At 46.9% G+C, this 13011-nt stretch overlaps 1 long non-coding RNA gene across 1 annotated transcript in view; it reads left to right on the forward strand.

The window, feature by feature from the left end:
• Positions 1–12436, forward strand: part of LOC121011758 (uncharacterized) — a 58992-nt gene extending 46556 nt beyond the window's left edge. Inside the window, exon 3 of the long non-coding RNA XR_005781741.1 lies at positions 12021–12436. This is a non-coding gene — a long non-coding RNA (uncharacterized LOC121011758). The remainder of the gene's footprint in view (positions 1–12020) is intronic.
• Positions 12437–13011: the final 575 nt, after the last annotated feature.

Here is a 13011-nt window from a genome sequence, read left to right on the forward strand (position 1 = left end):
TTAAAAGAGAGAGAGAGAGAGAGAATGTGAACAGGGGAGAGACAGAGAGAGAGAGGGAGAGAGAGAATCTCAAGCAGGCTCCTCTCTGTCAGTGCAGAGCCCGACGCGGGGCTCAGTCTCACAAATTGTGAAATCTGAGCCGAGATCAAGAGTCAGATGCTTAACCGACTGAGCCACCCAGGCGAGGGGCGCTTGTATATTTAAACTCTTCTCTCTGAGTAAGGAATGAGAAAATGTATCCTTTGTCACAGAGGCTAATAATGGTCTCCTGGTGACAGGTTATGTTATGTACCCCCTCGAATGGCCTCGTGGGATTCCTGCAGCCATTGCCTACACTAAAGATGCCACGGTCTACGGGTTCACGCTGATATCCTAGAGGAGGGACAGACTCTTCCAGTAGAATGTGAGGCTTCCAGCAGAGCCTGTGCAAGTTGCAGGTTTCCAGAGAGCAAGAGTATCCAGAAGTCTACCGTCACCCCAACCCCACCCTCTGCAGAACATCCTTCGTCATTTTAAGAAGGTAAAACGAGACAGCCAGAGCGCGGGACGAGATGGCAACTTCTGGTTTATTCTGACAGCCAGTGTGTAGGGAGCTTTGTGTGGGGAATATGACTCACTTGCCTCGGTCATGACTCTGAGCCCAGGATTCACAAGTGTTCCAAAGTTAGCAACCAACCTTGTACGCCCACAGAGTAGTAAGACGCTTCCCATTGAAAACACTCAACCAATGGGGAAATACATGGAGAAAGAGAAGGTTAAAGGAGCTGTGGATTATTACAGTTTTTTCAGTTAGCCTGGAAAATCTTTCTAGAGAATATAGTCTTTTCTGCTTCACCATTTACTACCCTATTCATCCACCCATTCAAAAAGTTTTTACTGGAAGATTCCCAATGCCTAGCACTGTTCTGGGTGTGAGGGAGGCAGCAATAATAAAGGAGTCCTTTCTCTCATGAAAATCACAATACAGTGGGGAAACCGTGGGAGAATGATTTCATCTCTTATAGTTTCCTCATCTACAAAATGGGGATAATAGTGTCCTGCTTCATTGGATAAGGTGTGTAAAACAGTCATCAGGGTGCCTGGCCTCAGCAGACATTTACTTAATGTTAGCTGCCGGCTTCTGTTGAGGAACAACTGACGTGTGATTAAGATCATCGGTGTCCTGGGGGCACCTGGGTGGCTCAGTCGGTTAAGCGTCGGACTTCGGCTCGGGTCATGATCTCGTGGTTTGTGGGTTTGAGCCCCATGTCAGGCTCAGAGCCTGGAGCCTGCTTCGGATTCTGTGTCTCCCTCTCTCTCAGCCCCTCCCCCACTCATGCTCTGTCTGTCTCTCTCAAAAATAAATAAACATAAAAAATTTTTTAAAAAATCACCACTGTCCTGATGTGCCCATTGGTGCCATAGTCCAGTCTCCCCACTGGGAGCCCAGGGCCTCAGCAAAGCTGTAGCTGGGAACTTAGCCCCACTGTGGATAGTACCAGAGATGCTGAGCTCAATATAAGCCTCCACCGTGTTAGAAAAACCTCCTCCCTCTCTAAAAGGAGCTGGCTGGGTAATCAGTGACTGCTTGGTGCAGATAATGGTGGTGACGATGATAAGAATCAGCAAAGTATAGGGGAGCCCGGGTGGCTCATTTGGTAAACGTCCAAGTCTTGGTTTCTGCTTGGGTCATGATCTCATGGTTTGTGGGTTCATGCCTCACGTTGAGCTCCATGCTGGCAGTGCAGAGCCTGCTTGGGATTCTCTGCCCCTCCCCTGCTCATACTCTCTCTCTCTCTCTCTCTGTCTCTCTCAAAATAACTAAATAAACTTAAAAAAAATATTTGAAAAGTATCTGTAAAATGGGGTGCCTGGGTGGCTCAATGGGTGAAGCGTCTGACTTCGGCTCAGATCATGATCTCACAGTTTGTGAGTTCGAGCCCCGTGTTGGGCTCTGTGCTGACAGCTCGGAGCCTGGAGCCTGCCTCAGATCCTGTGTCTCCCCCCTCTCTGCCCCTCCCTGCTCATGCTCTGTGTCTCTCTGTCTCTCAATAATAAATAAACATTTAAAAAAAAGTATCTGTAAAGTGTAACTCAATTTTATAGTCAGTCATTTTATGGATTCAATGTTCTAGTCACCATTCATTTCCTCTTCAGTGCAGGGAACCACCCAATCAGACAGTTGCACAATGAAAAGAAGCTCTGAGAATGCCAAGGTGTGTCACTGGTTGTGGTGCCGCAGCCAGAAAGGGCAAAGGTGGATTGCCAAACCAGGGCTACCTAACTTCAGCTGAGAAACCCTGCTGCCTTCAGGCCTGAAATTTCTCTAGACCTCAGTTCTTCTCCTGGGTCTCTTCCTTGGTGAGGTCTCTGGATGCCTGCAGGCGCTGATAGTTTCTGGTTTGAGTGCTTGCCTAAAACCGCTTACAAGTATCTGTTAACACAGTCTCATGGTATTATCATTATGCATTTGTGAATTTCTTTGTTTTATTTTCTTTAACTGTACTCTTCTTTTTTTAAATGTGTTTATTTATTTTTGAGACACAGAGAGAGAGCATGAGCAGGGGAGGGGCAGAGAGAGAGGGAGACACAGAATCCAAAGCAGGCTCCAGGCTCCGAGTTGTCAGCACAGAGCCTGACGTGGGGCTCGAACTCACGGAGTGTGAGATCATGACCCGAGCCGCTTAACAGACTGAGCCACCCATCAGCGTCCTTTGTATGATTCCAGGCAAGAGCCTGAAATACTTCTGCCACCAGCCAGTTTCTCAGTCTCATTAACAACGGGCAAATCTTCCTCAGGGAGAAACAGTTTAAACACACAATGAGAAGCAGTAGTTTGCTCTAAGCAGCCTTGACAAGGTGCTTTAGATCATTGCTAAGTTTCTCTCCAGTTCTGGAGTTCTAGAATCTCAACTTTCTTGAGCCAGAGATAGTTTGAAGGGGGGGGGGGGGGCGAACAAACTCAGCAGGGAGAGGAAAAAAGAAAAAAAAATTAGATGGCTTAGAAAGTGAGTATAGAATTCGAGAAAAGCTTTGAGATTTTTCCGTTTGGAGATTTGGCTGCGTTTAGAGCTGGTTTTCGGCTCTGCTGGGTTCACTTTTCTAAAAGGCATGCCGCCGTGGGACTTTAATCAGCTCACTCATCTAGCTAGTTGGTATGGCTTGAAACCAGCAAAGAACCAGGTAGTCAGGTCTGGCTCCTTGCTGTGCCTGCTGCTATTTCCAGCAGACCTGATCTGCACATCCCTAATTCTTCGTGGTCTTCGATGGCCTCCTTTCCCAAGGCCACTAAGCATTCTCCTGTCCTTTTACGTGGTTTTCTCTGTGTTGAGGTGTCACAGAGCCAGATGAGCCTGGTGTGAAATCCACCACAGGTTACTTATGTGACCCGAACGTGTTTCACCTCTCTGGGCTTCGATTTTCCCCTCCATGAAATGGGCCCATATTAACCTATTAGCCATTACAGAGTTCCCATGAGAATGAAATGTGTGCATGCATACATGATCATACTTAAACATTAATCGAAAAGCTTTTGTGTAGGGATTAGGTACACATCCGGGTGTGCCGCCGAGTAGCTGTGGGAACTCAAGCAAGTTACTTGACTTCTCTGTGCCTCAGTTTCCTCATCTGTAAAATGGAGATAATAATACCATCTACTCCAATGACTTGGGGTAGTGATTAAGTGAGCTAAGAAGTAGAAGATGCTTGGAATAGTCATTGGCAGGTGGCAATTGTATGTGTCAGCTGTTACTATTATTATTAACACGACACAACACACCCAGCATAATGCTCGGTAAGCCCTGATACCTTTGGTACTGAACTTGCTGTCTGTCCTCTGGAGTGCCTCCCTTTCTAGTTGTCCTGCTCAGCTGAGCCTCTCTCCAGCTAATAGGAAACTGGGGCTCCAGGGGCTGTTCAGCAATCAGACGTTGAAGGCCCACGTTTGGTGGTCCAGGTAGGTGAGCACATGGGTCCAGAGGAGACCAAAGCCCTGAGAAGGACCAGCAACCTTCACTGCCTTCATTCCATTCTTTGTCCAGGGCTCTAGCCTCAGGACACCCCAAGAGGGAAACTAGAGTGTGTGACCTGGGGGCCCTCCCAGGAAGCACGCAGGTTTGCTGCTTCCCTGAAGAGAGGAGTCCCCAAAACAGATTGTAACCCTATAGGGATATATATATATATATATAGTTTATATAGTATATATAGTATATAGTATTATATTTAGCCAATGAATAAACTGGACCCAGTATATAGTATATACTATAGTATATAGTATACAGTATAGTTTATAGTATATACAGTTTATAGTATATATAGTATATAGTATATATAGTTTATATATATAGTGTATATATATATATATATATATATATAAAGTTTATTCATTTATTTTCAGAGAGAGAGAGAGAGAAAATTAGTGGGGAAGGGGAAGAGAGGGGAGAGAGAGAATCCCAAGCAGGTGCTGCGATAACAGTGTGGAGACCAATGCAGGGCTTGAACCCAAAAACCATGAGATCATGACCCGAGCCGAAACCAAGAGTTGGATGCTTAACTGACTGAGGCACACAGGCGCCCCTGTAGCCCTGTAGTTTGTCAGCTCTGGCACATGTCAAGGAGGCTCTGGGTTCACTTTGGCAGGGATGTTTTTCTAAGTCTGCAACCTAAAGTAGGCTACGACTTCCAGTCTCAAGAATTCGGCTCTGCATGGAGCGCGAGGCTTCCTCTTGCCAGCGGGGCTGCTGGTGCCCTACCATCCAAGGAGACTGGCTTGGGGGAGGCTGCCGTGGGGGAGGGGGAGCTGGGCTGCCGGCCCAGCTGACCACTACGCTGGTCCAAGCTGGCTGTGCTGGGGCTGCATGGAAAATACTCTCTCACCAAATGGCAGAATCAATCATGTATCGGGCGCTTACTCTGCACAAGACACTGTGGAGGGCACAGTGGAAACTAAGGTGTAACCCAAGCCCTTAAGGAAGTGAGGAATCTGGTGGAAAGAACAGAAGTACTTCAAGAGCAAACCAGGGGCGCCTGGGTGGCTCAGTCAGTTAAGCGTCCGACTTTGGCTCAGGTCATGATCTCACAGTCCATGAGTTTGAGCGCCACGTCGGGCTCTGTGCTGACAGCTCAGAGCCTGGAGCCTGCTTTGAATTCTGTGTCTCCCTCTCTCTCTGTCCCTCCCCTGCTCGTGCTCTGTCTCCCTCTCTCTCTCTCTCTCAAAAAATAAACATTAAAAAAATTGTTTTGAGAGTAAACTAATAAAAGCAGGATATTTGAAGTCATCAGTATGTCCTTGAAGATAAGAGTGACCTGTAAGAGTCCTAAAATTCCCGAGATTCTAGGTAGAGCAGACAGTACCGGCAGAGGCAGGATACAAATACATCTGCTGTGTACTCAGCACTCTTCTAAAGCCTTTTACGTATATTAATTCATTTCGTTTTCACAGCAGCCTTTTGTAGTAGGCCTTATTGTCCTTATTTTCCGCACGGGGAAACTCAGGAACAGGGAGGCTAAGGGACTAGCCTGAGATTACACAGGTAAGAAGTACAGAGCCAGGATCCAAACCCAGGCTCTCGGGCTCCAGACACCACGGCCTCACCCTCCTTGTTAAGCTACCTGGAGCCAGGGAGGGTGAACCCCAGGAATCACATAACCCGCTGGTTATTTCAGTGCATGAGGTTTACCCCACAGATTCATCCCCGTGCCTGCCCCTCTCTCCCCCCATGGAGGTTGCTCATAGGTCTCGCATTCGATACCCTGAGGGAGAATCTGCTCGCTCTGTTCAGCACCACCCAGGAAAGGAATCCCTCTCAGGGCACAGGACTCCTGCCAGGCCCCTCATAGGCTTTTGGCCAGCCTCCAGATGGCTGCCTTTGCGGAGGAGAGAATGCCAGTCCAGTCAGTTGTGACCAGGGTGGCAGGAGGTCATGTGGTACAGAGAAATCAAATGGTTCCCTGCAGGGCAAAAGAGCTTGACTAACACAGGAACCCGCAGGGAAGGGTGTGGAGGCTCTGCATCCTTTATCATGTTGAATTGTACTGTCTGCTAACACAGAAGTCTTAAAAAATACACACACAGACACACACACACACACACACAGAAAGTATGTATGTATATATATGCACAAAGTATAGGGGATTGGTTGAATAAATTAAGGTACGCCCAAACAACAGATTACCGTACAGCTATTAAAATCACTGCTATATATTTATTAACATAGAAAGATGTTTTCAGGATGTTGAGGTCAACTTGAAAAGGAAAATGGATACTCTGATCCCATTTTCACTTTAAAAAATGTATATTTGTGTGCAGAAAAAAAATTTCATTTATACACACAAAATATCGACGCTATCTTTGATAGGAAGGATTACAGATGAAACTCTTTACTGTTTACTTATTTATATCTAAATTTTCTATAGTAAACATGTATTTCTTGTGTAATAAACGTATATCAAAAATCAAATCAAATGTTAAATAACCTTAATTTGTAAAAAGATTCATCTCACCTTAAACATGAGAAAACATGCCTGAATTTCTTGTTCTCTTTCCTTTTTGTCCCTCCTGGTTTTGGTGGAAAGCAAAGAGTATGCATTGTGGAGAATGATTCTAGGCCAGGAAATTACCTTTGAGTAATGGTTCATGAGAGCAAGAAGGGAGTTAAGAGATTATCTAGCCCGACCCCCTATTTAGCCAATGAATAAACTGGACCCATAGGCTTAGCTGGTCTTCTAAGTGCCTGACAGCAAAACCTCAGCTGGAATCCAGGTCCTCGGATGCCCAGACTAGGGCATATTCTACACCATCATGTCAGACCATTATATTTACCCTCTAGACACAGAAAGGGGACTGTAGTCATTTAGTGTGTAGGTGACAACTCTGAGTACAGAGTTAGCTATTAACACTCACCAAGATCAGTCCCTATTCTTTGGCTCTACTAAGAGGCAGATATGGGACATTGGGTTAACGTACTGTAGATCCCATAGTGAGAGTTAAGACATTGTAGTGAGTGATAGGAAGGTAATTCTAGCTCTCTCTTCTGGAAATCTCCTATCTGGAAAGCTCATGTGTGATTCCACATGAAGGCAGAGGCCTGGCCACAAGTCTTGTCCCCAGATTCCTTCCTCTTCTTCAGTAGCTGGGTCATGCATGCTGCCTGGAATATTTTCACTCTTCTTCCCAAGGCTCATCTTTCTGGAAAGTAGAGCAGTGACAGTAATTCAAAGTCAGCATCCTATAAACATTGTTCTTAGCCCTTTGTGAAACTGGTTTTGAGAAGCTGCACTGATAATATTGCTTCGTCAACTTCCCTAGAGAATTCTCAGCATTGGCACTATCTTATTAGTCAAGGCTTTTGGTTGCACACAATCAAAAAAACCCGCTTGAACTAGTTTAGGGGAAAGAGGGAATGTATCAGCTCATGGAATTCAAGGAAAGGTTGAGTATCTAGGCTATGCAAAGATCAGGAATACATGGAGCTAGGCCTCAGAAACCATGAGAATCAAAGACTTCAGTACCAGGCAGGCCTTTGTCTTTGCCTGTGGCCTCTGTTTCTCATTCACGGTTGCTTCACCCTCTTTCACGGCAACAGGCTACTCCACTTTCCATGGCCATATTTCCATCTGACAGTCTCTGTCACCAGAGATGAACTTTCCTGGTGATCTCTCACTTGTTCCAAGTTAAGAGATCCCAATGGGAGGGCCAGTGTGGGTAAGCTATGGGCAGGGTGCTGAGTCATATATAAGAACATGACAATTCCAACATGAACATGGTGTTTGTTTGTCTAGGGGGAAAAGTGCAGAAAACTAGGAGGTATTTGCTGAGACAAGGATACCCTGTTCCACCTCCTTAGAGATAATGAGTTGAGAAGAACCTGAACAATCAGATGATGAGTGAGAATCCTTAAGAAGTCAAAATAGAACTCCTGAGTGGGAGGTGCCTGGCCGGGGACATCCATTCTTACAATGATTGACACCTAGTGGAAAAAAAAAAAGCATAAAACCTGTAGCAAATCTATTTTTGACAGGGCCCCTAAAGAGGCACACCTGGGTATTTTAGGGCATGAGACAAGTTTCAAGAGCTGTGCTCCCCCTTTCCCAACCCACTCTCAGACAACTGAACTATGGGGGTAACAATCCTGTAATTTTAACTGTATTTATAAGTCCCTGATCCTTTATGTAGGGCTTTTTTCTATTCTGTGCTTAGTCTGAATGTTGCTATTTTCACAGAGGAAATCAGAGGAAAGAGGCTATAATTATAGGTCAAACACAAGTTCCGGAAGCAGCAAAGGCAGCAGAGAGCCTATGGCTCCCTGCCCTCTTCCAGGTTGCACCCTGGACATCTACCCCCCTTTGCTCGGGCCTAGGTCAGCGCCTGTATCTTTATCCCCTCTCTTTTCTCCCTTTGTTTTCCGGCTCAACAAAACACAAGACAGAAAGGGAAAGTTAGAAGTAAAAGCCCGTGAATTAAAATGGCATGATGCTTGGGCAGACCTGTCTTTTGGAGATAATTCAAATGGAAAAGAAAAGGAAAAAAAAAAAAAAAAAAACATTTCAGGTCATTGGCCTTTTTAAACAGACCGCCGGCAATATTTACTCCTCCTGAAATAGCACAGTCACATGAAATAAAACCGTGTTCGGTAAAGCCCGCGAAACAAAAGGACAATTTACAGGCTGGCACACTCACTGAGGGCCCTCTGTTTGCTGGCCGGATCAGGACTTCTGCTTCCTGGTTCTCCTGGCCACCTTCAGCCCGAAGTCTGTGGGAGGTCTGTGGGGGTCAAGGTCAGACTGCCATGGAGACCCTCCTGGACTTTTTCCCCCTCATATAATTTGGGAAGGTAGCTGGAGGGTTGAGAGCAGGGCTCTGACAAGGATGTGGCGAATGTGGCCTCCATCATAGATCCAGTGTCCGGAAGCCTAGGTTGCAAACATCATAGGAGAAGCTGTCAGTGGTGCCTGTCACCCTCCAGCATGGCTGCCTCTGTCTCCTCTCTGTCCTTTACCCCTGACTTCTTTATGAGTTACCTACGCCCCCCATCTTTTCCTGTCTACTCTCCTCCATTTTCCCCTCACCCTTTCTTATATCCCCTCTTTGCGTTGTCTCCTTTCCTCTTAATTCTTCTGGGGCCCCCAGTGGACCTTTACTGAGTAGTCGTGCTGTAGCCTGAAAGGTCTGCTCAGGCTCCTGGTGGCGGGGTTAGTTAACCAGGCACAGACTAGGTCTGGGGTCATTGTGACTTCCCACTGAGACTCAGAACTCAATGAGAATTCAGGGGAACCTTCTCGGCCTCACTCTGAAACTCTTCTCCTCAGTTGCCCAAGATTCCTTTTAAAAAGCCAAAGCCAGGGGCGCCTGGGTGGCTCAGTTGATTAAGCATCCAACTGCTGATTTCTGCTCAGGTCATGATCTCACGGTTTGTGAGTTCGAGCACCCGATTCAGGCTCACTGCTGTCAGCATGGGGCCTACTTAGAATCCTCTGTCTCCCTCTCTCTGTGGCCCCTCCCCCACTCACATTCTCTGTCTTTCCCAAAAATAAATAAAACGTTTAAAAAAAAAAAGCCATTTAGGGCACCTGGGTGGCTCAGTCTGTTGAGCATCTGACTCGATTTCAGCTCAGGTCATGACCTCACAGTTTGTGCGATTCAGTCCCATGTTGGGCTCCACACTGAGAGTGGGGCCTGCTTGGGATTCTCTGTCTCTCTCTCTCTCTCTCAAATAAATGTAAAATAAAATAAAACATAAAAAAAAGAGTGAATGTAGCTGAGCCCGTCTGCTTTCACTTCTCCACGGCCAACACCTGCGTCTCTATGTCAAAGGGCTGTCCTCAGCCTGTCAGGATGTCCTTTGCCAGGGGACCCTGCAAGCTAAAGGGTCTGGACTGAACACACCAAAGGAGGAGCCCTCAGCCAGTGACTGACAGGTGCAGAGTACAAACATCTGACTCCAAGGGCTGACGTGCACTGTCGGTCCCTGGGGAGATTGGGCTCAGGTTACTCTCCGTGGGACTTCACTTGATATCAGTTCCTCCTGGGCTTCCACGTACTCCCCACGCTACTTTCCCACACCCCTACTGGTTTTTCGTGGAAACACAGCCTTAAAAATCACTCTCACATCAATCCTTATTTTAGGGTGTGTTTGTTTTGTCTTGGGCCCCTTCCTACCTTGGTCTGGAGTATCAGAGTGAATGAGAGAGAGGAAGGAGAGGAAGTCCAGGCCCTCCGTCAGGCACCGGAGAAGCCTGTCATTCCAAGCTGAAGGTGGGATCTTCTGAAAGGCCTGGGGGAGCAGGGGCAGCGCTCAGGCAGGGAGGGAGGCCATGTCCCCAAGTCTGCACAGGACATAGCTCTGGTGTATGTAGGGGGAAGGACTTGATGGGAACTGAATATCGTTTGACACCTTAGGGTTTTCCACTTTGAAGAATACTAGATGACGAGACCGAGATGGGAGAACAGCATCTGCAAACTGGGCAGAGGCAGCCGCTGTGAGGCACTTTTCCCAAGTGGCTTCTGGGGAGCAGACGTCCATGAGCAGACCTGTGCCTGAGCACGTGGGAATCACCATCTTGGGTGCCCAGAAAAACCTGAGAAAAGTAAGGAAGTATCGATACATGCAATAACACGGATGGGCTCTGTAAACACACTAAATGAAAGAAGCCGGATGCAAAAGCCTACACAGCGTATGATTCCATTTACAGGAAATGTCCAGAACAGGCAAATCCATTCAGACAGAAAGTAGATTAGTGGTTGCCAGGGGCTGGAGCAAGAGGGGAACAAGAGTGACTGCTTAATGGATAGGGTTTCTTTTTCAGTGATGACAAGGTTCTGGAATGAGTGATGATGTTTGCAAAACTTTGTGAATATACCAAAATCCACTAAACTGTGCACTTTTTTTTTTTTATTTTTTTTTTCAACATTTATTTATTTTTGGGACAGAGAGAGACAGAGCATGAACGGGGGAGGGGCAGAGAGAGAGAGGGAGACACAGAATCGGAAACAGGCTCCAGGCTCTGAGCCATCAGCCCAGAGCCCGACGCGGGGCTCGAACTCGCGGACCGCGAGATCTGACCTGGCTGAAGTCGGACGCTTAACCGACTGCGCCACCCAGGCGCCCCACTTTTTTTTTAAGTTTATTTATTTTCAGAGAGAAAGAAAGAGCACACTCAGGAAAGGAGCAGAGAAAGAGGGAGAGAGAGAATCCCAAGCTCCAGGAGCTCAAACCCATGAACCGTGAGATCATGACCTGAGCCGAGATCAAGAGCCAGTTGCTTAACTGACTGAGCCACCCAGCTACCCCCAAAACTGTGCACTTTAAAATGCTAAACCTGAAAGGGAGAGAGGGAGGGAATGAAGGAAAGAAGGAAAGGAAAAAAAGGAAGGAAAGAAGGCAGGAAGGGAGGAGAGAGCGAATGAACAAAAGAATGGGAAACTTGGGGGCAGTGGAAGGAGGCGCTGGGGTCCTCATTCACCAGAGCTGCAAGTTAGTAAAATTTTGGATATTAATGTTATGCCCCTTCCTCTTTTGGGTGATGATTCGGGTCATTAGTGTTATGCAAGTGTTGAAGGAGATCTGGCTATGTAGATTGTACATGGTAGGACCTCTGTGGCTGTACCTGGTGGCCCTGGTCAGCTATATATTTCCGTCAACTTCTTTAGTACGTAGGGTCTCCACTGCCCAAGATGGAGGGGTGAAGGCGATATAAGGAGACTTTTTTTCTAATGATTTCATGAGTGCCCATCTCATTTCCCCAATTACAATGTAAACTTCGGAGGGTAGAGATCATGTCTCTTGAGGGAATTAGGGATTCCCTCTTCTTTTCCACAGGAGCTCCTTGACCCTGTGACCTCCCCATGCTGACTCTAAACTTAAAGGAGGCCTGGGGCCTGGCAGCTGGGCCCACCCGTGTGAGTCTCCAACTCTGGACAAGGCTCTGTTCTACTTGCTGCTTCTCTCTCCAGGTCCTTCTCCAAAGGTCAGGGATGGCTCACAGGTCCAGAAATTCCCTTCATTTCTGTCCTAATACTCGGCATCGTTTGCTCCCTTCAACAGGAAAGCAAGTTTGATTTCTGGAGGCCATGTGGCACCCGCTCATTCTCGGTCACAATACATGCCAACGTGCGGCAGGCTGATTATGATCATACATTTGCTATTGTAAACTCCAGCAAGCTTGAGGCCTAAGCATTGAAGCCGGTTCAAAAGTCATCACAAGTTTTCTCTTCCAGGGGAAAAATAAAGAACTTCCAATTAAAGTGTAGAATGGAGCTCCTTCCATCCCATTCCGCTTGCCTTTCCTAAACTTTCAAGAATAAAAATAAATCAGTTTTCTGACGGCAGTTAGTTAGTTCCTTTCTATTCTAGAAACTTCCCAACTGTCCTTTGTGTGCTGTGCTGTGGGCTGGAGGCCTCTACTCCTGACCCCACTCCTCCACCCTGAGAAACAGGCTTGTGCAGCCAGCCTGTGCCTACAAGGGCCCACGTTTCATGGACAGGGAGGCGGGGGCCCGGGGGGGGGGGCGGTCTGTCTCCAGACACCCAGGTTGGGTGTTTACTTGAAGGCTTGGATGAATAGGAATGTCACTTCCTGGCTCCAGAGCTGGCAGCGTGCCTGCCCCTCCCTCCTGGCGGAGAGCCACAGATGGCCCGAGGTCCACATGTTGTCTGCACCGGCACGTTCTCAATGTCCCCAAGGCTGGGTCACATCTGGACTCAGAGTTTCTGCCCCCTGAGGGAGTATGTGTGTTTGTGTGTTTTATGTGTGCATTTGTGGGGTTTGTATACGCCTATTATAGGTTAGAGTGTTTGTATGTATGTGTGTGTGTGTGGCTGTATTTGGGGAGTTGAAGTGGCTAAGTGTATACAGAAATCAATATTTATTGTAAGACAGTCTAACAATAAATAAAAATATAAGTGAAAAAAACCCACTCAGTATCACCTTCATGAACATTCTTCCATGTCTCTCTCTTTAGATATAGATATAGATGAAGATATCTATATGTATTCTCTCTCTATATATGTACACACACACACACGTACATTTACA

The sequence above is a fragment of the Herpailurus yagouaroundi genome, unplaced genomic scaffold (assembly GCF_014898765.1).
Source record: "Herpailurus yagouaroundi ecotype Mexico unplaced genomic scaffold, PumYag 195, whole genome shotgun sequence".
In the NCBI taxonomy this organism is placed as follows: domain Eukaryota; kingdom Metazoa; phylum Chordata; class Mammalia; order Carnivora; family Felidae; genus Herpailurus; species Herpailurus yagouaroundi.